Genomic DNA, 5548 nt, shown 5'->3' with positions numbered 1-5548 from the left:
AATACTACGCATTGATAAAGAACAGTGACTTATCTGTGAAACATTTCATAACATGGAGGAAACTGGAAGGCATTATGCTGAGCGAAATGAGTCAGAGGCAAAAGGACAAATATTGTATAAGACCACTATTATAAGATCTTGAGAAATAGTATAAACTGAGAAGAACACATACTTTTGTGGTTACGAGGGGGGGAGGGATGAAGGGTGGGAGAGGGGTTTTGATTAGTTAGTAGATAAGAACTACTTTAGGTGAAGGGAAGGACAATACTCAATACATGGAAGGTCAGCTCAACTAGACTGGACAAAAAGCAAAGAAGTTTCCGGGTTAAAATGAATGCTTCAAAGGTCAGCGGAGCAAGGGCAGAGGTTTGAGGACCATGGTTTAAGGGGACTTCTAAGTCAATTGGCAAAATAAATCTATTATGAAAACATTCTGCATCCCACTTTGAAATGTGGCGTCTCGGGTCTTAAATGGTAACAAGCAGCTATCTAAGATGCATCAATTGGTCTCAACCCACCTGGATCAAAGAGGAATGAAGAACACCAAGGTCACATGATAAGTATGAGCCCAAGAGACAGAACGGGCCACATGAACCAGAGATTTACATCATCCTGAGACCCGAAGAACTAGATGGTGCCTGGCCACAACCGATGACTGCCCTGACAGGGAGCACAACAGAGAACCCCTGAGGGAGCAGCAGATCAGTGGGATGCAGACCCCAAATTCTCACAAAAAGACCATACTTAATGGTCTGACTGAGTCTACAGGAATCCCGGCGGTCATGGTCCCCAAACCTTCTGTTCGCCCAGGATAGAAACCATGCCCGAAGACAACTCATCAGACATGGGAGGGACTGGACAGGGGGTAGGAGAGAGATGCTGATGAACAGTCTATTTGTATCAGGTGGACACTTGAGACTGTGTTGGCATCGCCTCTCTGGAGGGGGGATGGGAGGTTAGAGAGGGTTGGAAGCTGGCAAAATTGTCAGGAAAGGAGAGACTGGAAGGGTTGACTCATTGGGGGAGAGAAAGCGGGATTATGGAGTAAGGTGTATATAAACTTATATGTGACAGACTGACTTGATTTGTAAACGTTCACTTGAAGCTCAATAAAAATTAAAAAAAAAAAAAGGGAGGCCTGTGAGGAGCTGCAAGGAGATTTATTCGCCATCGCCTTCTGCCTCCTGGACTTTCTTGCTATGTGAACTTCAATTTTTTGAGAATTTAATTTAAGAACTAGAGATTGGCAAATATATTAACTTTGATATTGCTGAGCTACTGAACCAATGAGAACCATGAGGCTCTACTACTTGACACTTTTTTTCTTTAAGAATTTAACCCTCTTTCTTGAGTTAGTATTTATTTAGCGACCCATTTTTTTTATTGTTTCACTACATGCATGGAAAAAGCATTCCTAGATGATACAATGGGGAGAGGCCAAAGCACATACAGCTGTGAATGCTGGGGACCATAGAATTCTAAGTTGTGCCATTCATATAGGCTAAGATGTGGAAGAGCCAGCTGATAATGTGCAATATATTGGGTATCACCATGCTTAATGTAAACATCCAAAAGTTCCTCACCACAGTAATCATACAGATCAAAAGGGACAACGTACAAATCAGGGATATCCATCAACCCAAAGAAAATAAATTTGTCTAATCTACCTATGTAATTTTTCACTAAAGCAGCTCCTGAAAATAACAGATACGGAGAAAGAGAAAGACAGACAGACAGACAGAGAGAAAGAGATAAAAGCAATAAGAAAATATTAACTGAGGAGATTGGGTAAACAAAGTAAATATTATTACAGTTAGAATAAGAATCTGTGATTCATTAAAATATTTAATAGTTCTGGATAATCTTAATACTATTGTTGTTGTTATTAGGTGTCATTCAGTTCTGACTCCTAGAAACTTCATGTATAACAGAACAAAACACTGCCTGGTCCTGCACCATTCTCACAATCATTGCTATGTCTGAGCCCATTGCTGCAGGCACCGTGTCAATCCATCTCATGAGGTCTTCTTCTTTTTCACTGACCCTCTACTATACCAAGTATGATGTCCTTCTCCAGGAACTGGTCCCTTCCACCATGTGTCAAATAATATCTGCATATAAGTTCACAAATAGAGAAAGTTACCACAAAGAAGAGGGGACTGAGGGAATTGACAGGCTGGTACCACATGTATTCCAGGATTCCCCGGAGAAAGGGTAAACAGAAGAGCTGAACAGCAACGCCAAGACATAGGGAAGTCTCAGAAGTCAAGTAACAGGAGGAGTGATATTCTAATTCCCAGCATATGTGGATGGCACATCCTAGAACAGTGAGGGGCATGTCCTTCGCTACAACATGTAGTGTTTCTCTCAGTTTCCACTGTGTGATATTCTAGCAGAAGTTCATCTTGTATTCATAGCCGGTCTTACCTACATACAATGGCAACTAACAACCTCAACCTATGCAGGCTCCTTGATGAGAAAAATAAAAATATTTAGTATGATATTATATGACTTAAATCTCAACAAACAAGCACAATATATGAAATAACAGCAGAGTATAAAATCAGGCATCTCTCACTATGTACATAATTCTTAGCTCAAAATATTAGTGTATTACTTGGAGCAACAGAAATACATCAACCCTAGAATAGGCAAAATAAAAATTTATTTTCTCATAGAAAACACTGGCATTTTTAAAACTCACCTCTTCATGGGACTTTTCTTTGATCATCACAACCAGTTGATTCTATGGAACTTATAAGCTTATTTTAAAGTAATTGACATGGAAATAAAGTATAAGGTTTTTTTTTCAAAGCTTTATTTTTTTACAAAGTCATTGTATTTTCATGATTTTTCTAACCATAAAGATATTTCATACCTACTTGAGTAAGCATGAGTTCTGTATGTTTATTGTGCTTCATACACGAAAAAATCTTTTATTGCAGACCTTGAAAGTCAGATAAATTGGCCTTTTTTCTTGTTATTTTTAACTCCACCAGGATATTGTTAGAGATCCCGAAACCTTCAGATCTGGTTATTGTCTTAATGCCAAATAAAGAAGAAAATTAATTACGGAGCAGCCTTAAAAAAACTTTTAGAATTCTTCTTGTTTTCTTCCCTTTTTAAGGCAAAGTAAAGTATTATAATGACATGTGCAAAGAGCTGGAGATGGAAAACCAAAAGGGAAGAACACACTTGGCCTTCCTCAAGCTGAAAGAACTGAAGAAAAAATTCAAGCCTCGAGCTGGGATACTGAAGGATTCCATGGGGAAAATATTAAGTAATGCAGGAAGCATCAAAAGAAGATGCAAGGAATACACAGAGTCATTATACCAAAAAGAATTAGTCAATATTCAACCATTTCAAGAGGTGGCATATGATCAGAAATCGATGGTACTGAAGGAAGAAGTCCAAGCTGCTTTGAAGGCACTGGCGAAAAACAAGGCTCCAGGAATTGATGGAATATGAATTGAGGTGTCTCAACAAAAGGATGCAGCTCTGGAGGTTCTCACTTGTCTATGCCAAGAAATATGGAAGACAGCTTCTGGCCAGCTGACTAGAAGAGATCCATATTTATACCTGTTCCCAAGAAAGGTGATCCAACCGAATGTGGAAATAATAGAACAATAAAAAAAAAAAAAAAAATTTATCATTAATATCACACACAAGCAAAATTTTGCTGAAGATCATTCAAAGATGGCTACAGCAGTATATCGACAGGGAACTGCCAGAAATTCAGGCCGGTTTCAGAAGAGGACGTGGAATGAGGGATATCATTGCTGATGTCAGATAGATCCTGGCTGAAAGCAGAGAATACCAGAAAAATTTTTACCCGTGTTTTATAGCAAAACATGGGTATTGACTATGGGACGGCATTAGACCGTGTGGATCATAACAAACTATGGATAACACTGCGAAGAATGGGAAATTCCAGAACACTTAATTGTGCTCATGAGGAACCTTTACATAGATCAAGAGGCAGTTGTTCGGACAGAACAAGGGGATACTGATTGGTTTAAAGTCAGGAAAGTCGTGTGTTAGGGTTGTATTCTTTCACCATACCTATTCAATCCGTATGCTGAGCAAATAATATGAGAAGCTGGACTAGGTGAAGAAGAACGGGGCATCAGGATTAGAGAAAGACTCAGTAACTACCTGTGTTATGCAGATGACACAACGTTGCTTGCTGAAGGTGAAGAGGACTTGAAGCACTTATTAATGAAGATCAAAGACCACAGCCTTCAGTATGGATTACACCTCAACATAAAGAAAACAAAAACCCTCACATTTGGACCAATGAGCAACATCATGATAAATGGAGAAAAGATTGAAGTTGTCAAGGATTTCATTTTACAGGGATACACAATCAACAGCCATGGAAGCAGCAGTCAAGAAATCAAAAGACGCATTGCATGGGGCAAATCTGCTGCAAAGGACCTCTTCAAAGTGTTGAAGAGCAAAGATGTCACCCTGAAGACTAAGGTGCTCCTGACCCAAGCCATGGTATTTTCAATTTCATCATATGCATGTGAAAGCTGGACAATGAATAAGGAAGACCGTAGAAGAATTGATGCCTTTGAATTGTGGTGTTGGCGAAGAATTTTGAATATACCATGGACTGCCAAAAGAATGAACAAATCTGTCTTGGAAGAAGTGCGGCCAGAATGCTCCTTAGAGGCAAGGATGGGGAGACTGTGTCTTACATACTTTGGACATGTTGTCAGGAGGGATCAGTCCCTGGAGAAGGACATCATGCTTGGCAGAGTACAGGGTCAGCGGAAAAGAGGAAGACCCTCAACTAGGTGGATTGACACAGTGACTGCAACAACGAGCTCAAGCATAACAAGGATTGTAAGGATGGTGCAGGACAGGGCAGTGTTTCATTCTGTTGTGCATAGGGTCGCTCTGAATCGGAACCACCTCGACGGCACCTAACAACAACAGCACAATGCTTAAGGCAACTTATACCCTATACCCTGAAAGTCTTTTCAACAATTCAGGCTACCCAAATAATCAAGCTCAAAATTGAAGTCAAAATATCAAGAGGTCACTGGGGGAAGTCAGCACAACTTGACCAAGGCAAGGTCATGGAGGCTTCATAGACATATGTAAATTCCCTGAGGGACTGAATTACTGGATTGAAGGCTGGGGACTACAGTCTAGCTCAAAGGGCATAGCATAGTTTATGAAGAAAATGTTTTACATCCTACTTAGGTGGGTAGTGTCTGGGGTCTAAAAAACTTGTGAGCAGCCATCTAAGACACTCTGTTAGTTCTACCTCATCTGGGGCAAGAGAGAATGAAGAATGCCAAGGACACAAGGGACAGATTAGTCCAAAGGACTAATGGATAACTACCACAGCCTCCACCAGAGTGAGTCTGGCACAACTGGATGGTGCCCAGCTACCACCTCCGACTGCTTTGACAGAGATCACAATTGAGAACCTCAAACACATTTGGAGAAAAATGTAGAACAAAATTCTGTCTCATAAAAAAAGACCAGCCTTATTGGTCTGACAGAGACTGGAGAAACCCCAAGAGTATGATCC

Source organism: Loxodonta africana, chromosome 7 (assembly GCF_030014295.1).
Source record: "Loxodonta africana isolate mLoxAfr1 chromosome 7, mLoxAfr1.hap2, whole genome shotgun sequence".
In the NCBI taxonomy this organism is placed as follows: Eukaryota; Metazoa; Chordata; class Mammalia; order Proboscidea; family Elephantidae; genus Loxodonta; species Loxodonta africana.
The sequence above is the reverse complement of the archived record's forward strand: the minus strand, read 5'-3'. Positions refer to the sequence as shown.